Raw genomic sequence first — 23,190 nt, forward strand, 5'->3', positions numbered from 1 at the left:
TTCAATTAAAGGTGCTGCCTGGGGGAAACCTGGCTGCACCACTTCATTTCCTGTTCTCAAGAAACCATGTACTTTAAAAAGCCTCAAAATGGGTAGGAGGTTATATGTTCCCTCCCCCTTTGAACTATCCTCAGCCCTGGGGATAGCCTTTGCATGATCTATAAATCTGGCTAAACATTATATTTACTTAAAGACCACTGGTTGCCACCCACTCCCCTGAATTCCAGGAAACTCCCAGGGTACTCCATAGCTCCCAGTAGCCTGCTCTATGGATCGAGGGATGGAGAACTGCTACGAACAGGCAATGGGAACCTCACATTTGATCCCTGGTTAATCATATGTGTGTTTCATAACAGGTCTGCTCTCCATGGTGGAATGAAAGGGAGCCGCTGTGACATCCTGTAGAGTTTCCTCCTTCACTAGTGAGTGGGCATTGGGCACATCACGATACATTTTTATCAATGGAGGCAAGGGTAAGATGTCTTCTGCCACATCCAGCAAAGCAGGAGTGATGGGAGCAGAATCAGGACAACTCTCGATATGAACAGCTAAAAGTTGAGGATCAGGTTCCACAGGAGTGGGGTCTGGACCCGTGGGTGAAGGAACTCATACTAGTGACCGATCAAAGAAGGAGTCATTGTATATGACAAACTGATCACTCTCAGTGTTGTCATTGTCACTGGCTTCTGGGTGGCCTTCCGCTGGCCTCACTGTCTAGTTTCCGGGGATTGAGCCAACGAAAAGTATTCATCTTCTAACCTGTCAGGGCAGATTTTCAGCTGTCATATAATTGGCCCTTTGGGCGATGCCTCTTTTGTCTCTGCCAGTGTAAGCTTGACCTCATTCCTGACTGCGAGCAGTTGGTTCCAGTGCAAGATCTTGATATTCCTAGGCTGTCCTTCCTTCGGCAGTTGATAGACAGGGAGTTCTCCTAGCTGATGCTCTATGTAAATGTTTGAGATTTTCACTTATCACCCAGCTTGTTCTTTCCTCTCCTCCCTAGTCAACCAGCCAGGCTGAAGGGTGCGTAAAACCCGACCTTGGTGTCATAGCAACCTTTGTGTCCATGTACAGTCTTCTTTGCAGCAGCCTGGGCGAGCTAATGGCCTTGGTCTAACTAATGTTTTGGCTGCATTTCATAGCTGGCCTAGTGCTTGCTGCCTGTTCCATCTGTGGACAGTACATATCGCAGGTGTACAGGCAGCTGGGTGTTCTCTTCAGGACATCAAGTCACATGGTTTAAACCCGATGGCATCAACATTCATTCAGTCGTAAAAATGGATCAGAGTAGCCACATGCTGACCCCAACTGGGCTAGTCCTCTGGTCGCATAATGACCCATATCATTAACAGAGGGTGATTAAACATCTCCACTTGAGCATCCCCCTGCAGGTGGTATAAAATAAATTATAATGCACTTTATGCTAGACTCCAGCATCTAAGCACGGGACTAGGTATCAAACCCACTGGCACTTTTTTTCTTCCAAGACAAGTTGTATGGGTCTTCTATTCTTCAGTGGGAAACTCCTGTAAATACCTAGTAAAGTGGTCTGTCCTTACCAGTATTCTCTGCACACCTCACTGATCCATCTCCAAACTGAGGAATTTTATGCAGACAAGGTCCATGTGTCCGTAGCTCTGCAGGTGATGCAGATAGGTTGCAGGTAGAGCTTTGGTCTTCCCGGAGACACACATGGTGCAGTGCTGGCAATAATTCTCTAAGTCGGCTGTTCATCTGGAAAAGAAATACCTCAATGAAGACCAACCCAAAGGATAAGCTGTTGCTCAGACGTCCTTGCTGGTCACGCTATACACTTTGGCTGAATCGCTGCAGTAGCACCAAGCAATGTAAGATCCTGTTTCTGTTTCTGATTTCCTTGCACAAGATGCCACCCTTCTGCACAAGAGACTTCCATTCCCTTAGCATTGATACATGGTCTGGATCTCCAGGCACACATCACAACACATCTGCTCCTGTGGTCTTGGCTTGAAGATACGGAGCAATGCCAGAATCTCCTAGCTGTGACAGACAGATCTCATCCTAAATCAGACATGGTAATTCAGAATCCTCCAGGCTGGTGACGTTGCAGTACACAGATGGCCAAGCCTCATCTGGGGATCCCTATCAGTCCATGCCCCCTGGCCCTGTCTGGCTGCTGATGACTTGCAGTCTGGCATATAGATCGGATACCTGCTGAAGCAAATGGCTTCCATCAGGTAGATCCATCTGTATGCTGCGGTGGAGCATGAGGCCTCAAAGAAAGGCCAACACCATCGATGTTAGAGCGCTAAGATCAGAATTGTAAATGGAAATTTTATATGGACAATGAAGAGGGCCATTGGTGTCTGGTAGCACCCAGCTTCACTGACTTCAACACATATGTTAGTGGGTTGTTATCTGTCCTCAATGTGAAAGTAGAGCCTTAGATGTAATCCTGAAACCGCTCCATAAATGGCTCCCACCTCTCATCAAATGGCTCCCTTGGATGGCACAACTGCATTCCTCTTAGCCCTATGGGTAGGTGGATATCCTTTGGTGAGGTCCACAAGTGGTCAAGCGATATTGGCATATCCCATGTCAAACCTTTGGTAGTAGTTGCAAAATCTGAAAAAAAACTCTGCAACTCCTTCAGAATCTGTAGTGTTGTCCATGTGAGTAGGGCATCAATCTTTTCCAGATCCACTGCAATACCATCCACCAAGTTATGTCCAATCTACTTAACACTTGTCTGACTAAACTAGCACTTGTCCACAATTACTTTTAGCCCTTGCTCCTGTGGCAATCTAGCATCATCATGAGCATCCTTTTGTGTTTCTTCTAAGTTCCTGCCAAACACAGTGATGTCATTCAGGTAGACCAGCACCTCCAAAAGGTTCATGCCAGCCACTGTCTTTTCCATAAGGTGCTGGAACATCGCTGTGGCATTGGAAATCCCATGTGGCATCCTGAAAAACTCATACAATCCTAATGGGCCAATGAATGACACTGTCTCATGTTCTGCCAGATACATCAGGATTTGGTCACAGCTGCTCGGCACATCCAGTGCCAAAAAGCACTTATTCACCATCAGGCAATCCAATGCCTCGTCAATGCATTCTTGGTGTATGGCTCCAGAATAGTATGGTGTTAAGATGATGGTAGTCAATGCACATCAGGTTATCCCTGTTCTTCAGGGCTCTAACAATGAGAGAAGTGTAGGGGTTCTTGCACTCCTGACTGGCCCTGTGTGTAGAAGTTCTTCTAGGTGGCAGCATGTCTCCTGGGGATAGGCACCACAATCGCTCCCTGATGGGCGTCTTGTCACTCACACAGATCCGCTGTTCGACTCTGTGTTCCTTGCTGATGTCACAGGATCTTGTGATGTAAAACCCTGGTTCGCTGGATGAGCTGTTATCTCAGATGGTCCAATTCCATTTCTGTGATCTGTGGGTCTCCAAAGTTCAGTGTATTCAGACAAAACGCCTTTCTCAGTGGGCTGCTTGCAGTACTCACTGTGGCTAAAGAAGCAGTCCGATAGAAATATGTGATGTTGGTGCATCCTGGTAAACAGATGGTATCATTGGTCCCATTTATGGCCGGCACTTCATAGTCCTCAGGTCAATGCCATCTGTCATCACCAGGGATCGAATTACCAGTAAACCCCCTGAGAATACCCCATACTCTAGTGCCTCCATCACCAAGACTCTACGGCATTGCGCCCCACTGAGTCACATTCTGCTAGGAACCATCAGGGTGGTGTGTGTCAATAAAGTCCTCTGCCAAACAGCAGGTGATATTAACGTCTCAAACAAATCCACCAGGGGACACTCTGGATTTGATCTCTCTCTCTGTAGGTAGTCGTTCTGACACATGAGGTGCATGGAAAGCAGGGCAGATTATCACAGTCCCACCTTCTCTGGACATCACAACCAGTGTTGCAAGTTCTTCAGGGTGACCGCTGCAGACCAGAACCAGAGTGTTGAGGGGGGCGCAGACTGTGGAAACATTGTGTGGAAAGTGAAGTCTGACCCGGATGATCCCCAGATAGTTGCTTGGGTTGTCTCTCACGCTGAGAAGGTTCAGCCCACTTAAGGGTTCTATTGGAATATTTACCAGGTGTTTCTTTTATAATGGCACCTACATTATGGTCACCCGCAAGCCACTATATAATTGCTCTTGTGCCTGCCATCCAGCAATGGCAACTGTGATGGTGGCTGGTGCACCTACGAGCCCTTCGGGTACTCCCTAAGATCTTGGGTGCTGCTGGTTGTCATGACCTACAGAACGCACCCCTTTTGGACTTCCTGGTCATTGTCTCAACAGGGCTTACACTCCCTGGTACTCCCAACATGGCCGGCCAGCGTGAAACACCTTCCTCGCTCTACACGTTGGACGTAGCGTGTTCTATTAATAGACCACGCCCCCCGCGGCTCCGCGCGTCTCAATGCTATTGTGAAGTAGCGACAAGACGTGTGCTCCGTAGCTCGCGGTATTGTTTCCCTGATTCTGTCCCTACTAACTCCATTCCTAGTCCCTCTCCTTTCTTTCTTACTTCCTGGACTCGTGTGCTGTGTAGTGCACTTTCTTAATTTCCCGGATTCATGGATCGCTGCATCCCGGAACTTTGAACGCACGCTGGAGTCGGAAGAGACTCATGCAGCCTTATTCAAGACCCGATCCGTCCGCAAGAAGGCATCGACCAAGAAATCCAGCAAAGATCGGACTCAGGTGAGAAGGGGGGAACTCCTTGACAGTTTGAGACACCACCCGACCGAACTCGATATGGACATGGAAGCGGCCGTTCAGGACCTGATCCGTGGCATGCAAGAACTATCAACCGGGGTACAGAATCTCAAGGCGGAAAACGCTGCTCTCAAACAATTGGTTCTATCCCGTGATTCTGCCACAAAAGGAAGTGCGTTGGTGGACGGCATAGTTGACAAATACGATGGGTCGGCAAAAACCCTTCGTGGATTCCGGGATTCATGTTTGGTCCACTTTACTTTTAAGCCCTACTACGTTTCGACTCCCAGGGCTAAAGTGAGTTTCATAATTTATCACCTTTCAGGAAATGCATTAACCTGGGCTACGCCCCTCGTTAATTCCGGCGATGCTCTCCTAGATGACTATGATGGGTTCTGTCATGATGCCTACCCCCGGGGAACCAGACCAGGTCCAGCAACCCCAGAAGCAGGCATCAAGTTATTTTGAGCAAGCCCAAAAACCCCTGCTAGGGGCTGCTTGGGTGCGGTCCTGGCGCCTATGGCGCCAGGCTCATATGGAGAATCAGTCCTGGCGCCATAGGCGCCAGGCTCATAGAGTAGAACTTACCTGATGCAGACCATGCTGCAAGCTTACCTGATGCAGACCATGCTGCAGAGCTCCAAGCCAAATGAGGCTTGACAGGGACTATTTTACCTAGGGACTATTTTTTACTTGGGTGGGGCTGGGGAGGAATACTTACCTGGGACTACTTTGGAGGCTATTTAAACCACGCCCGAAGAGCAGCACACGCTTCGCGTTATTCTGCATCCAGCAGCGTAACGCTCACCGTGTCTGCAAGCCTGCATCCAGTCTTCTGCCATGCCCGCCTCGAGTCTGCAGCTCCTAGAAAAAGGGAGGAACAGAAGGAGAAGAGGTTAAAATAAGAGCAAAACCTTCGATCCTTACCTGAATTCCGGATCCACCGCACCTTCGAGCTGGAAGAAAGAAGCATTTTACGCACGCTGCCTCGCCTGCTGCAGCGCTGCGCTGAACTCACCGGCCTTCGCAGCATTCTAACGATCCACCACATCCTTCTGCAGGTTGACACCGAACTCTGGCACCGAAGGGGAACACAAGAACAGCAAAGGTGAGCAAAGGGAATAAACAGAGGCAATAGTAACTACCCCCATAGACTTACCTGATTACCGCCGGGGGTACTATTCCTCTTCACGGGTCGGCGCAGTCTCCATTGCATCCTTGCCGTATCCCGGCCCCTAAGGGGAACAAAAGGACAACAAGGTGAGACGAAGGGACAAACAAGGGGAACTCTTCTCACCACAATAGACTTACCTAATTCTACCGCCGGAGGCATTATTCCCCGGACTTCATATTTTCTCGCCACACCTGAATAAGGGAGCAAGCCACAGGTTACATTCTGGCCTTATTTTATTGAACTGTGTAGGATAAGCCAAATCCTTACCTGAACTTCGTCAGCTACCACGAGGAACTCTTCGCTGGGGTCAAGCTGCAAACTGCAAGGAATCGGACAAGAGTGAAAGTCAGAAATGTGAACTCTTACGAACTACATACTTTTCGGAGTCAATATTGTTCTGGAACTCACCAATTCCTTCGAGCCAGTGAAGCAACTGGTTATCACGCGCCCCTGCGCTCAATGCAGGATGGAGAGCTCATCTTTTCAAACCATCAGGTGAGACTATAAGAGGGGACATCAAAGGTGATCTGTGGGGAGAACAGCGGGGGTGGTGGGATTTATGCTCAACCCCACAGGTGGTTAATTCCCTTTCTCCATTTACAGAAGAATATTCCTACGGGCCAAGCAGACGAAGCTAGGTGGGCCAGTCCAGTCCGTCATCTCGGTCCTACACGTCACATTGGTGGAGACCACAGCTGTCCAGTTCAGATCGACGCCTCTGTGGGAGGCAGGTGAGCGTAACAGGTTCATACAGGCCCTTAAAACCATGTTTGATCGCCCAGAGCAGGGCTATAGCACCCAGGAACGCCTGTTAGACTTTCAGCAGGGATCCCAGGATATGCTCACCTTTGTAACCCGATTCAAGCAATTAGCCAAGGAAGCTGATTGGTCCCCTGAGGCGAGTTTTACCCTTTTCAGGAGAGGACTGAATGAGGAGATTAAGGATGAGTTGGCCAGAGTGGCTCGCCCAAACTCATTCCAGGCACTAATGGACCTTGCCATGCAAATAGAATTTCGAATCCAGGAAAGGAAGGCTGAGAAGAAAAAATCCAGAGGAAATCCTCCGAAAGTGTCCTTTGAGAGAACCACCAAGACTGACACAAACCCAGGCTCAGCCACTGAACCAGAACCCATGCAGATAGGAGCCTTCCGTGGACCTATATCCCCGCAAGAAAGGATGAGAAGGATTCATACGGGGTTGTGCATGTATTGTGCCTCAGATAAACACTTGGTTAGGGAGTGTCCTCTAGCCCCTCCTCGGCGTTCGGGAAACGCCAGCTCCCGATCCTAGATGGAGCAGAGCTTCTGGAGAGAGATGTTTGCTCCACATCAATTCCATCCTTGAACTCTCTTGGATAAAACAATTTGGCGATACTGCAGGCCTTCCTATCGCCCTCCAAGAAGACCTATTCCATTTGGGCCTTGGTAGACTGCGGAGCTATGGGAATTTTCATTGATCAAGATTGGGTTGTTAGTCATCATATTCCATACGAGACACGAAGCACCATGCAGCCGGTGGAAGCAATCGACGGAAGACCCCTCACTTCTGGGCCCATAAGCCTGCAGACTAAAGAGATTCAGCTTTCTATAAACCATCACCAAGAGCGGATTAGATTCGACATCATTAAGTCAGCTCATTACCCCATGGTATTGGGTATGCCCTGGTTACAGAAGCACAATCCGTACATCAATTGGACAGCAGGATCACTATTCCTAGGCTCAGAGTTTTGTATGTCTCACTGTCTATTCCTGGATCCCTCCTTGACACCCCCTAAAGAACCACCAAGAGACCAGCAAACACCACTCATGGTTTCCAATATCATACAAGTCCCTGAGGCCTATCAGGGATATGCTGATGTATCTTCAACTGCCATAGTCCAGGCCTTACCCCCTCACAGACCTGAAGACTCCACCATAGATACAGATCCCTCACCAGTGATTCCCTTCGGCAGAATGTTCATCCTTTCGGAACCTGAGAAAAAGGCACTCCGAGAATACCTGGATACCAACCTTGAAAATGGCACCATAAGACCTTCAAAATCTCCAGCGGGTGCTTTGTTGTTCTTTGTTCCCAAGAAGGACACCAAGGAACTCAAACCTTGCCTCGACCATCGTGGCTTAAATCAATGCACCCTCAAAGACCAGTACCCATTGCCCTTGATCTCGGATATCCTGGAAGCTGTGAGAGGCGCCGTAATATTCACGAAGTTGGATCTCTGGGATGCCTACCATTTGATCCGTGTCCGGGAAGGAGACGAATGGAAAACAGCCTTTAGAACACCCTTTGGTCACTATGAATATCTTGTCATGCCCTTTGGACTAGCTAATGCCCCCGCAGTTTTTCAACGTTTCATGGATGGGGTGTTCTCTGACATGTTATTCCTTTTCGTCATTGTCTATCTGGACGACATATTGATCTTTTCCAAGGACCTTCTAAAGCATGAAGAACATGTAAAGGCAGTATTACAACGACTCTGTGAACACAAACTTTTAGCCAAACCCGAAAAATGCTTGTTTCACGTTACTTCTGTTCACTACCTAGGATTCATCCTTAGCCCAGAAGGAATTGGTATGGACCCTTCAAAGGTAAAGGCCATACTGGCATGGCCCGCTCCCACGTCCGTGAAACAAGTTCAATCCTTCCTGGGGCTTGCCAATTTCTACCGGAAGTTCATATCCACCTTTTCCAAGATCGTTCAGCCGATCGTTGCTCTCTTGTAGAAAGACACCCCCTTTATCTGGTCTACACCGCAAGATAAGGCATTCCAACGTTTAAAGGCAGAGTTCACGCAAGCCCCCATCTTAGCCCAACCCGACATAAATCGACCATTCCTAGTGGAAATGGATGCCTCTAACTATGCCATAGGAGCGGTGTTGAAGCAGGAATTTGAGGATAAACTGGAACACCCCATTGCTTACCTTTCACAAATCCTGACTCCCAGTGAGACACACTACTCGGTCCTGGAAAAGGAACTGTTAGCCATCCGCCAAGCTTTCACTGAATGGCGACATCTACTTCTGGGTGCTAGACATCCAGTTCAGGTCCGCACGGACCATTGGAATCTTCAAATTCTACAGTCATTGGAGTGTAGGAACAGTCGTCAGGCGCGTTGGGCCTACTTCTTTGCCCAGTACCAGTTCCACATCACTCATGTTCCCGGATCACAAAACCTGATTGCTGATGCCTTATCTCGATGTCCTGAATATGTAACTCCTGAAGATAGGGCCTACCGTAAGGTGTTTCCCCACACGATCTTTTTAACTGAAGTAGTCAATCTCCTGGAAGGAATTCGAGTGCAAACCCAATCCTCTGATCTGTGGAAGGATATTTCAAGGAAGAATCAATGGAATCTAAGAGTCAAGGAAGGATATTTATTCAAGGACAATGCACTGGTCATTCCCACACAGAAATTACAACAAAGAATAATAAACATCTGTCATGATACCCTTCACTCCAGACATCGTGGCATAACCAACACCCTCCGCCTCATACAAAGACAGTTTTGGTGGCCTGGATTGAAGACCGACGTACAGCAGTACCTCCAAGCTTGTGCTATCTGTAGTCAAAATAAATATGATAACAAAAGACCGGCGGGTCTTCTACTGCAACCTACACTGCCAATAAGACCACGGGAATTCATTGCTGCAGACTTCATTGTGGAATTACCACCTTCCCGAGGATACACAACCATCATGGTTACCATTGACTTGTTCACTCATATGGCTCATTTTACACCCCTCTGTAAGCTACCATCTTCGTCCGAACTTGCTGGAATCTTTCTGGAACACATATTCCGTCTGCATGGACTTCCTTCCAAGATCATGTCTGATCGAGGACCTCAATACGTCTCAGAATTCTGGAAACATCTCTGTCGCATTTTGGGAATCCAACGCGCCCTCTCATCAGGTTATCATCCCCAAACCAACGGGGCCACAGAACGTGCTAATCAGACCCTGCAACAGTATCTTCGATGTTTCGCCACCAAGGTTCAGGATGACTGGTCGCTCCTGATACCCGTGGCTGAATTTGCCTACAACAATTACGAACATTCAGCACTTAAGACCAGTCCCTTTAATTGTAGCCAAGGTTTCCATCCAGCGGTTCTACCCTCTGTTCTCCCTCATCCCACACCGGTACCTACTGTCGACTCCTAGATCGAAACCCTCATCAACGTACACCAGGAGGCCAAAGAAAACTTAGAGAAGGCCAGAACACAGACTAAGAGGTATGCAGATTCCAAAAGAAGAGCAGGGCCTTCTTCTGCATTTGGTGAGCAAGTCTGGTTGTCCTCGAAATTACTACCTCGACATCTACGGCCAAACAAATTGGCCCCTTGGTACTATGGTCCATTTCCCATCAAGGAAATTATAAATCCAGTCTCATACCGGATCAAACTACCAGACTCCTGGAAGAAAATTCACCCAGTTTTTCACAAATCCTTATTAAAACCCTACATCCAATCCTCACGGAAATCCTGCAGACCCCCTCCTCTGCTGGTCGACAACCAACTGGAATATGAAGTGTCCCAAATATGCGACTCCATGTATAAACGGGATCAGCTTCAATACCTGGTTGAATGGAAGGGATATCCTCCTAGTGAAAGAACCTGGGAACCACTTTCTAATCTCAAGACCCCTCGACTGCTCAGAAAATTTCACCTCATACACCCGGGCAAACCTGGGTCTTCGGAGGAGGCATGCTGTCATGACCTACAGAACACGCCCCTTTTGGACTTCCTGGTCCTTGTCTTAACGGGGCTTACACTCCCTGGTACTCCCAACATGGCCGGCCAGCGTGAAACACCTTCCTCGCTTGACACGTTGGACGTAGCGTGTTCTATTAATAGACCACACCCCCCGCAGCTCTGCACGTCTCAATGCTATTGCGAAGTAGCGACCAGACGTGTGCTCCGTAGCTCGCGGTATTGTTTCCCTGATTCTGTCCCTACTAACTCCATTCTTAGTCCCTCTCCTTTCTTTCTTACTTACTGGACTCATGTGCTGTGTAGTGCACTTTCTTAATTTCCCGGATTCCTGGATCGTTGCATCCCAGAACTTTGAACGCACGCTGGAGTCCGAAGATACTCGTGCAGCCTTATTCAAGACCCGATCGGTCCGCAAGAAGGCATCGACCAAGAAATCCAGCAAAGATCGGACTCAGGTGAGAAGGGGGGAACTCCTTGACACTGGTAGTGAGACTGAAGGTGATCTTCATCTCAGGTGGAATAGCCAGTATGGGCAGATTGTGGTTCCCTGATGACTTCCCACCAGTGGTGTCACTGCAGCCTTGGGCCTGTCTGGTGATGCATACTTAATTTCTCTTCTGTACTCTGTCAGAGCATACTACTCTTGAGTGTTCAGGTGCTCCACTTCCTGGTCTTTACTGGTATTTTCCACTATATCGTGTACAGGAGTGCTCAAGGCATTGAACCTTTCTTCTAATTTGATATAATCTGGTGGGCTTGTGCACATATAGAAGAGGTAGTTTTCCTAACCACAGCTGTGTCAGAACTGCCAGGGCTGGAGTGGTTCAGTGCTCCATTGGTGCTTTCGCTGTTTCTCTGGCTCTTGTTCACAATGGAAAAGCTGGTGTTCACTCTCCATCAATAGCCGTGCAGAGCCTCTTCCATGCTCTGGGGGCCAGACTGTGGGGGCCAAGATGTTGACTGGCACCAACCGCACATGCATGCACTGGATGGTTTGGCACAACTCTTTGGCTTAATGTCAAAGGTCATTCTCTGGGGCTGTATATGGGGTCGCCAGCTGACTGGGTTGACTATAAACGTTGTTCTCCATCTCTCCTTCCTGAGTGTGCATCTCCTGGATCAGTTGCTGAAAGGAAGGTGGTTTCTGGTTTCTGGGTCCATTCTCTGAGTCAGAGCTGCACAATCATCAGCAGCAATGATATTGCTCTGGACATGACTTGTTGCAGTCTGTGAGAAACCAAAAGGTGTCTCACCCACTAGTCCCTGGGGATCTGTCATCGAGATGGCCAGGTCATTGCCATCACTTTTGGAACCAGTTCCTGGGGGTGGGCCAGTGCGGGAGGACAACCTGGGTGAGGGTTCTTCAGGGAGTTGGAGTGGGACACCGGATGGTGAGATGCGGTATCCCCTTCACTGTAACACCTTTACCCCTTCCTACCAGGTAAGATATTTAGGAACTCTACCCTCCCTTTTACAACACAAACACTTTCTCAAGGACAGCCCGCTATGAGAGAAAATATACTAACACCCGAGCAGTATACCTGACGTGTCCCAATAGAATCGTCAAGCGATGTCAGGCAATTACTGACCATCACACACACCTGACTTCCATTAAGCTTCCCCACATGGATAAAAGGCGGAGCACGAGAGCACACTCTGAGCGAGGCAAAGCACATGAGGAAACAGCAGTCTCAAGACGACAGCTGAACGAGAGAAGAAAGACGGCAACACAGAAGGAGATCGCAAGGAAGGAAGTTCCCTTGACCTTTTCGGCAAGGAACCGTTACTTTCCAGAAGTCTCGAGAATAGAAAGCGTAAAACCTGGAACCCACTCTGAAGAATCCTGCATTGTGTGTCGAGGATACCCAGAGCAATCCTGTGTCAATAATCAAGGTGGGGAGAAGTGCCAGCTGCCTTGGTAAGATCCTTGACTTCAAGAACAAAGCAGCGTAGTGAATGAACACAGCCGGTGAGTTGGTGAGACCGATAGAAGACCTGTCTGTGTTGAAGCCAAGGTTGCAAGCAGCAACATTATATAGCAAGGGCTGGAATGAGCATTGTAAAAACGCGTGTGATAAGAGACGTAAGTAAAGTTGAACTGCTAATGAGTGATTGAGCTTTAAAAGCAAGATACAATATCTTTGACAGAGTGGTTCAGAGCTGCATGGGTGCTCAATCGAAGGTCTCTGTAAGGTATCCAACTGAAGGTGGAAAAAGTGAACTGAGAAAAAGGTTATATCAAGCAGAGAATGAGTAAATGTGAATCGAAGTGGTCCTGCAACAGGTCAAGCAAAATCCTGCGCACAGTTGAAAATCTTTGATTTTGATGAATTAGAGAAATTTGGTCTGACCCTGGCGGATGGGGCCAGTTGAGGGTTTTGTGTTAAAGTGGGTCTGACCCCGGTGGAGGGGAACCCAGGTGAACAGTAAATCACCTGAGAAGTTGTTTGTGTGAGATATTTGGTCCGAGCCCAGCGGAAGGAGACAAATTGAAGATTTCATGTCAAAGTGGGTCAGAGCCCCAAAGAGGGGCACCCAGGGTGAACAGTAAATTACCTGACAAGTTGTATATGTGAAATCCTAAGAGGAAAGGAACTTTAATGTTTGTCATGTTGCAGCAGGCCCTCTGAAATAAGAGACTTTCAGTGGTAAAGAGACTTTGGCACAGAAGGCCTTGATGTTTTGACCTGCATCCTCTTGCTAGAGAAGCCGGAGAGTGTGCTAAGCTTGAGTGTGTCGCCTTGTCCCGTGCTGCAAACGTGGGGAAGAGTAGCCAATGGCTTGAATATTCTGACATATCATTTCTCGAACACTTTTCTTTTGCATAATTTGTTTCCCACGCTATAGAGGTAAGGATTGGCAATAGGTTTATTAGTTTATTTTGACAGACTCGACTAGGACTGCGTTATTATTATTTGATGGTCGTATCTTGCTCCTATATTTAGATTTAGGATTAGATAGGTGTTATTCAAACCCAATTTAAGTTCAATAAACACCCTTGAACTGTGATCACTTGTGTCTATCTTACTGTTTGATACCATGTCTTCCTTACAAGTCTGACCAGGATCAGGCTGTTTTGCTAAACCCCCTTCTGCTGGATTACAGTTGGGGAATCAGCCAGGTCGTGATCAGGTATTATGAGAGTATCTCACCTGTGGGAGGCGGGCAGTATAAAACTTCGCCATCAGCTCCATGCCAGCTGCATTAGCTGCAAATGCTTCATCCATTGTGAAGATTGTGTCCTCCGCGGTGGGGTCTGGATGCATGCCACCGAGCGCCTAGATGACTCACAGAGCAGGACCTCACATACTCTCAATCACTCGTTGCTGCTTCTCCTGGTCAAGAGGTCTTCAGTCATGGAGCATGTGATTGGTCTGGGCTGCCAAAATCTGATAGTCATTTCTGCTTCTCCGGAAAGGCGTCTACACTGAGAACAGTTTCAGGTGGATGTAGGGTCCATGCTTTGATGGTGTGGCAATGGTCTCTGTAAAGAACTCATGGTGGCAACAGTAAAGACAGACACAAGTGATCGCAGTTCAAGGGTGTGCATTAAACTGTACATGCGGGTTGGAATAACGCCTAGTCTAAACCTAAAGCTAAGATGGGAGCAAGCTACAACCATCAAATATTAATAAGGCACTCCTAGTGGCGTCTTGTCAAATAATAGGGCCAATACTAAGAAAAACCTATTGCCAATCCTTACGCTAAAAACAAGCAAAGAGTGTGGGATGAGGTTCATACGAAACAAAGAAGTGTTCATAAATAATAAGTCAGTATGTGGTAATCGGGGTCTCCCTTCCCCGCGTTTTGAGCACGAGACAAGGCACGACTCCGGAGCACAGAAAACGCTCGAGCATTCCCAGCACGAACCAACAGTTCTGCTTTCAGCTATCAGAGCCTTCGGTGATTAAGTCTCTTTTTCTACAAAAAAGTCTCTTGCGTCTGAGGACCTGTTTTTTTCAAAAAATGACAAACAAAAGTTCCTTTCTGCTTGCACGATGGGTGATGCCTGCTCCCCCTCGGATCCTCCTCTTTCAGGCTCAGATCCATCTCGAAGATTAACTTCCCTCTGTTGGGTTTACTACGGTTTTCAATTCATTCTCACCTGTGACATTCACAACTCTTAATGTCTTTTTAAATAGTTCACTGTGGACATCCCTCTGCCGGGTTCACTATTGTCAACACACTTTGTATCAGGACTTTTGGCTTCGCCCCCTCTTTATCGGCATCCCTCCATCGGGTTCACTCTTGCCAATTTTTATCAATCACACAGTTTCTCTAACAGTTCTTACGATGCAGGATTCACCTTCCTTAGCTTCATAATAATCTGTCAGTCAAAGACTTTCAACTGTACCGAGGATTTTACGAGACCCCTGTATGATCACTTTGACCCCTTACGCGCCTTTCCCCAAGGCCTTCTGGTAACAGTAGTTTAAAAAATTGGGTAATCGCCCAGAATTTCCTGAGTGAGCACCTATGTGGTGCCAAACTCCTCTGTTGCTGGTTTTCCCCCTTTTATTATAAATAGTTCTTTATACTTTCACAGTTCAATTAGCAGTTTGCTACATTTCGATCAACACAATTCGGTTTCTTATCGGCTCTCCCCTCGACTCACCGGCTGTGATGAACCGTTTGGCTTACCTCTTCTTTGGAGTCAAGGTTGGTACCACAGAGACAAGTATCTCTCCCCGGCTTGGTTATCAGCAGAGGAGGGTCCTGTGAACTATTGACATCTGTTGCAACACACGCTGGCTATTGTTCTTGGTCTTATGATGATTTATGACTTATGATGACTTCTGTGGAGGTTTCACGGGCCTTGGCCGGAAAGGGCAAAGTTGCTTCTCTCCTTGTCACCCTCTCGGTTCGCGCCGTCTTTCTCCTCCTCTTGAACTGCCGTGCTGTCACGGCTCGCTCCCTTCGCTCCCGTTCCCGCCACTTGGGGGCATGTTTTGGGGTTTCTTCCCTACTGGACATTTCCTCCGAACCTTATGCTACAGTGTCCTGATGAATTGGGAGCGCTAATACCTTATTTCCCAAATTACTTCCCTTCCGGATCCAATCCAGGTTTTTGGCAGCCAGCATGCTACTGCTACTTTAATCAAATGACTATGCTTCCCAGAATGCCTGGCTCACTGCCTCACCTCCTCCCTTGCAGCACAAGGCTGGGTGGAGGATAGGCAACACCTGTGGCTGCAGGTGCAGCAGGCGACACGCCTGAGGGGTGTGCTCGTTAAGCAGCTTTAAAAGCCTAAGTCTGCTTCAGTCCAGCGCTGGTCATTGTTGCAGCGTTCCTGTCTTGACTGGTCCCTTGTTCCTGGTTCCTAGTTTTTGTGCCCAGTTTCTAGTTAGTGTTTCTTGTTCCTTGTCCTGGGATTCGTATTTGTATGCCTAATTGATTTCTGCCTTTTGGAAATCCCTTTCTCCCTTTCTCTGTCTGCAGGCAGCCTTTCTCTGAGCTTTCCTTTTGCTGTAGCCCAATTGCCTGTGTTCACTGTTTCCTAGAAATTGCCCTTTGCTACTGAAAGACTTGTTGCATTAATCTTTCCTTTACAGGTTTAGTTTCCTGCCTTTTCACCTTGGATGGGTGGGAAAGTTTCCCTTTTGAAATCGTTTTCACTGCTCCTGATCCTTGCCTTCTATTGGGATCCATGCCATGTTTTCCTTTACACTTTTACATTTATTTCCTATTTTATTATTAGGTGTGGGAAGCTGTTGTAACTAGCTCCTGTGTGATTATCTTTTGTTTTCCACACTGTATTATTCCTTCTTGCCTCTTGACTTGGGTTTAGGTATTTAGTCATCCTCACTCTTTGCCTTTACTGCCTTCTGGGTTCTTGTTTGATTTACAGGGTTGTGGGTTAGTACTGACTTTTGAGTGGTCTTTCCGGTCCTCGTGAATACGGACATCCAAGTGGTCTTTCCGGTCTTCGTGAGTACTGGCATTCATGTGGTCATTCCGGTCCTTGTGAGTACTGTTTCCAAATTCCTTATCCAGTACCGTCTAGAGTGTCAGCTTACAGATTCTGTCCCTGCTTGCCCTCTACGTGGGCTTAGCGCTGTCAGTATCTGTAATAGCATAGTGGGTAAGGAGTTTGCCGACTTTCCTTTCAGTCATAAGGAGGTTCTAAGTGTTTACCCTACATTCCTTTTCATATAGTGGTATACACGAGTCTTGGGTATTGAATGCACGTTGTTATATTCAAGGTTGTTTACTGTGTATTTTGTGCACATTTCCCCTGCCATATCCATCGCCTTCTTCCTTTCCTGACAGAATGACCAGCCGTTGTTCCCGTTTGAACATGGCCAGATTACGAAGGAAAGGCAGCAAGGCCTCTAACAAGTCTATACAGAAAGCTTCCCTTACAATTACCCGTGAAAATCGAATCTCTGCTCCTGACTTAAATGAACTCCTTGACACGAATGGGTATTTACGTGCAAAGTATTTTTCCCATTGGGTGGCCCATCGTACATTGCCTGATCCTAGCTCTGTCTTTAATTCTGATCCAGAGTCTATGTCCGCACAAGCCTTAGCAGTGGAAAACAACACACTGCAAGAATTTATACACACAAGTACCTCTGTTATTGAACCCCATGACTCCGGTTGTGCTTTACCTCAGATTGAACAGTTTCATGATTCAAGCATGAAGAATGGAGGGGTTCCTTGCATATCTTCTGTTTTCTGCCCTCAGTCTACAGCTTACTCCTCTGCACAGATTCTTACTGTGGTCACTAATGCCAAGGGGTCTGATGCCAATAGTCTGCTTAAAAGAAACACAGACCACGTCGGTAAGAGGGAGTATAGATCACAAGACCTGCAAGCAGTAGATGACAATATACAATCAATGCACTTCCAGATGGCTAGGGCTGGATCCAGCCCTGATGCCACCATGCCTTCCCCTGTGCCTACTGATAGGGATGTACAGTTAATGCGGGACATGCTAAAAGCAGAATTTGAGGAGTTAAAACAAGAATACATTTCCTTAAAAGAGGAGAATAAGATGTTACAGTCTTTTCTGAATACACCTCCAACTTTATCCGTTGATGAAGTGAATACTGTTCAGTCCCTGAGTGCGGAGACTTTTGTAAATCATGATACTTGTCAATATGTAAGATCTATTGGGAGTGAAGGTCTTTTTTCAAGCACAGCGCTTATTCAGGGCACAGGTTCTGACAACTGCCCTACCGTTTGTCAGGAATTGCTGTTAGTTGAAGATTCACAAGCCACTCCTTTACCTGAAGCTTCCTGTGTAGCAGTTTGTCATAACTCTGAGCTTGAACACATACATGCTTCTGATTTCCAAACACAATCCACAATGGTGGCATACACAGAATCAGTCACAACTGTAGGCTTAGGTTCTGCCCTTGATCTAGCTGCTGAGACTGAAGTAGACATTCAAGCTGATGTGGAAAACAATGCTGCCTCTGTGTTCGCTCTTCCTTCTGCCAATTTCGGTCACTACGAGCAGTCAAAGACAGTGCAGAATTCATGTTTTTATGGACTCATTCCACAGATTACTGAACCAAAAACCCGGCAGGCGATCCCTGAACTGTTGATTGTTAATCAGCCACTTTCAGAAGCTAAGACAGAGGAATGGTCAATTGATGAAATCCTGATTAACAGAGACTTTACTATGGTGATTCCTCTGGTTGATTTTGACTTCTACAAAGGAAGAGACTCTGTGTCATCCACTAAGGAGAGGGACGGCAGGGGTACAGCTCAGACTTTGGTTACTGGCGCCAAGGGGTCAACTGCCTTAAAGGGGCTTTCTATTTCTGAACCACAAGTGTGTCTGCCGACTTCTGGGACTTCAGACTGTCCTCCTACTACCATTGACTCTTCAATAATCCTGTCCACAGCTCTGCAGTCATCGTTGGCACACGTATCTTCGATCAATAAAGGAGTGCTATGTCTGCCAGTCACCCAAGAGCCTTCACCATGTACGCAGTCAGAGCCAAAGACCTTGACAAGTTTGTCTTCAGCTAACAAGACGGCTCCAGCTTGCATGCCCTCAGCCTCGGAATTTCCTCTGGCATGTTTGTCTTCGGTTACAGTGACTCATCCAGCAGATTATCCTTCAGCCATGGAGCCTCCGGTAGTACATTCTAGGTGCATGTCTTCGGTCCCAGAGCCTACTGCTAGTTTGGCTTCAGTTCATGAGAGACCTGTGTCCTGCTCAGCCTCGCTGCCAATATCGGAGGTGTACCTGTCTACACTGTCAGATCCTGCTGCATATTCCTCTGCTCCAGAGATTCCTCCTGAATCCCAACCATTTACTGATGAACGTTCATCTTGCCCTTCTTATGCTTCAGGGGGATCACCAGAATGTCTGCCTTGTACACAAAACAATTCTCCCAACTACTTGACTGTAGCATCAGCGCCTCCCGAATATGCAACATCTGAGCCTGAGACTTCTGCCAGCTCTCTCTTCAGAAACATCAAGCCGGCTCACGACTCGGGAGGGCCTTACATGCGAGGCCGCTGGACTTGCCTGGAGTATTACGAGAGAGAAACGGATGCCATCCACCAAGGCCCAGTCACCGAACGAGTAGCCGACCAGGATAGCGGGCTGGACGGTCCGCGTTTGGAGTCCGGTTTGGATCAAACGCTTGACAACCCTTTTGTTGACGGATCCCACATGAGCCTGAGGGAAGGGACGGGCACGGCCCTCCAGCTGCAGCGCCAGTTGGGTGCTAGTGGCCAAAGGAGGGGAATGTCTGCTGCAGTTCAAGATGTGCCTGTTTTTGCTCCCGCTGCTAGTATGCCTGATGTTCCGAGTACTGTGTCTAACACTCCTATCAGTATGCCAAACGTTCCTGCGGTTGTATCCCACGTGCAACAAGGTGGCTACTTGACTGGCTACATGACTGTCAATGGGAGTGCCAGCCTCGTACAACCCATTGGATCTCCAGACCTCCAAGGCAAGGAACTTATGCAGGCGAATCTTTGTCACTTTCAACCACAAACCTTTACCCAGATGGATGACAGAGTATCCGAACCTCTACCTCAGCCGCCACCTTCCTCTTCCGAACATAAACATTTCCTGAAACCTGCTGTTTCCTCACCTCCTGTGTGTCCACTCTCGGCAGTGAGGCTAACAGAACTTCTACCGTTGTCTAAGGCATGTAGCACCAGCCTGCCTCTCTCCTCAAGGATGTATGCATATCCTCTTCCAGTGACTAAGCTTCCTGGACCTTCCAACTCTGCTTCGGATCCTGCAAGTCCTTCATGCCTTTCTTCGACCCATGAGTCTCTTCCTCACCGAAAACCCACCTATGGCTCTTATAGACTACGGCCTGATTCTATTCATTCCAGTCCTTCTGCTTCTGCCCGTGGGTCATCGTTTCCGTCAGTGCCACTTCTGACGACAAAGCGCTCCTGTCATGGAAAGAAGATGTTTTGTGCGAGTAACGGCCGCCTGGAGTCGGCCGTGGAAGTGGGTATAGTGTCACGGCTCGCTCCCTTCGCTCCCGTTCCCGCCACTTGGGGGCATGTTTTGGGGTTTCTTCCCTACTGGACATTTCCTCCGAACCTTATGCTACAGTGTCCTGATGAATTGGGAGCGCTAATACCTTATTTCCCAAATTACTTCCCTTCCGGATCCAATCCAGGTTTTTGGCAGCCAGCATGCTACTGCTACTTTAATCAAATGACTATGCTTCCCAGAATGCCTGGCTCACTGCCTCACCTCCTCCCTTGCAGCACAAGGCTGGGTGGAGGATAGGCAACACCTGTGGCTGCAGGTGCAGCAGGCGACACGCCTGAGGGGTGTGCTCGTTAAGCAGCTTTAAAAGCCTCAGTCTGCTTCAGTCCAGCGCTGGTCATTGTTGCAGCGTTCCTGTCGTGACTGGTCCCTTGTTCCTAGTTTTTGTGCCCAGTTTCTAGTTAGTGTTTCTTGTTCCTTGTCCTGGGATTCGTATTTGTATGCCTAATTGATTTCTGCCTTTTGGAAATCCCTTTCTCCCTTTCTCTGTCTGCAGGCAGCCTTTCTCTGAGCTTTCCTTTTGCTGTAGCCCAATTGCCTGTGTTCACTGTTTCCTAGAAATTGCCCTTTGCTACTGAAAGACTTGTTGCATTAATCTTTCCTTTACAGGTTTAGTTTCCTGCCTTTTCACCTTGGATGGGTGGGAAAGTTTCCCTTTTGAAATCGTTTTCACTGCTCCTGATCCTTGCCTTCTATTGGGATCCATGCCATGTTTTCCTTTACACTTTTACATTTATTTCCTATTTTATTATTAGGTGTGGGAAGCTGTTGTAACTAGCTCCTGTGTGATTATCTTTTGTTTTCCACACTGTATTATTCCTTCTTGCCTCTTGACTTGGGTTTAGGTATTTAGTCATCCTCACTCTTTGCCTTTACTGCCTTCTGGGTTCTTGTTTGATTTACAGGGTTGTGGGTTAGTACTGACTTTTGAGTGGTCTTTCCGGTCCTCGTGAATACGGACATCCAAGTGGTCTTTCCGGTCTTCGTGAGTACTGGCATTCATGTGGTCATTCCGGTCCTTGTGAGTACTGTTTCCAAATTCCTTATCCAGTACCGTCTAGAGTGTCAGCTTACAGATTCTGTCCCTGCTTGCCCTCTACGTGGGCTTAGCGCTGTCAGTATCTGTAATAGCATAGTGGGTAAGGAGTTTGCCGACTTTCCTTTCAGTCATAAGGAGGTTCTAAGTGTTTACCCTACATTCCTTTTCATATAGTGGTATACACGAGTCTTGGGTATTGAATGCACGTTGTTATATTCAAGGTTGTTTACTGTGTATTTTGTGCACATTTCCCCTGCCATATCCATCGCCTTCTTCCTTTCCTGACACGTGCTGAGTTAGCTCCCTCGTCATGCGATTTCCCTTGCTCGTATCATGCTCTACCTTTTATCCCTGTGTGGAAGGGAAAGGGCCGGTAGGTGTGTGTGATTCAGGTCTTGCCTGACTTTGCCTCACCCTTGTGGCGGGACATGTCAGGTAACCGGCTCTGGTGTTTGCCTGTCTTCTTTCATGGTGTGCAACAGTGTTCGTGTCGAAAAGGGAGGGGTAGAGTGTCTGAATATCCTATGGGGTAGGATGGGGAAAAGGTGTTTTAAGAAGGGATACCGCATCTCACCTGTCGTGTCCCACTTCCACTCCCGGAGGACCCCCATCCAGGTGATCCTCCATCACTGGTCCACCCCCTGGAACTGGCCACCTGGATGACAGATCCCTAGGGACTAGTCAGGGAGACAACGTCAGGTTTCTCACATACCCTTCCTCCATGCGATGTAGCCACATTTGTTTCACAGGGGAACCGGGAAAGAAAATCTACATTTCCCTGGTCCTTTCCATTTCGATTTATTTTCCACAGTGAAACAATAGGGTTTGAGCTCTAGAATCCATTGCATGACCCGAGGGTTGGAATTTTGCGTTGGCTAATACAAACTAGGGTTGAGTGATCTGTGACGAGTGTGAACTTTTGTCTACCTAAGATGTAGTATCTGAGATGGAGTATGGCCCACTTGATGGCCAGGGCCTCTACTTTCAGCACAGAGTAAGTCTTTTCATGTGGGAATAGTTTGCAGCTGGTGAATAATATGGATGTTCCAATCCATAGTAAACCTGGGACAGGACTGCTCGAACCCTTTAAGGGAGGCATTCGTTTGTAAGATGAACTCTTTAGAAATGTTGACTACCTTTAGGATAGGGTTCTGGCACACAGTCTGTTTCAGGGTGTTGTAGCATATCTCATTCTCGTCATTCCAATGAAGTTTCTGCGGTTCGACATTCTTACGTTTATTTGTTAGACGGGCTGTTTTATCCGGAAAGTTGGAGATAAAACTATGGTAATATCCTATTAACCTGAGAAAAGCTCTGAGATCTCTTTTGGTCGTGGGGGTTGGTGTACCTAAAACCGCTTTTACCTTCTCATGTTGGGGCTGTACATTCCCATTCCCTATGAAGAAGCCCATGTATTTCACGGCTGACTGGGTCAATTTGAATTTAGCTGGATTTGCAGTTAGGCCAGCATTTCTGAGGACTTTCATGATGGTATAAAGATGGAAGAGATGGCCCTCCCAGGTTTTACTATAAATGACGATATTGTGAATATAAGCTCTGTAGATGTCAGAGTAGGGTTGTACAATGTGATCCATGAGGCGTTGTAAAGTGGATGGCGCACTGTGTAAGCCAAAAGGCAGGACTTTAAATTGAAATAGTCCTAAAGGTGTTGAAAACGCATCTTTCTCTTACAAAAAAGTCTCTTGCCTCTGAGGACCTGATGTATTCCAAAAATAACAAACAAAAGTTCCTTTCTGCTTATACATTGGCTGATGCCTTCTCACTCACGGATCCCCCTCTTTCGGGCTTATATCCTTCTTGAAGATTAGCTTCCCTCTGTTGGGTTTATTATGGTTTTCAATTCATTCTCATCTGTGACATTCACAGTTCCTAATGTCTTCTTAAACAGTTCACTGTGTACATCCCTCTGCCGGTTTCACTCTTGTCGACACACTTTGTAGTGGGACATTTGGCTTCTCCCCCTCTTTATCTGCCTCCATCCATCGGGTTCACTCTTGCCAACCTTTATGCATTAGACAGTTTCTCAAACAGTTCTTAGGATGCAGG

The sequence above is a fragment of the Ambystoma mexicanum genome, chromosome 2q (assembly GCF_040938575.1).
Source record: "Ambystoma mexicanum isolate Mex_15411 chromosome 2q, UKY_AmexF1_1, whole genome shotgun sequence".
In the NCBI taxonomy this organism is placed as follows: domain Eukaryota; kingdom Metazoa; phylum Chordata; class Amphibia; order Caudata; family Ambystomatidae; genus Ambystoma; species Ambystoma mexicanum.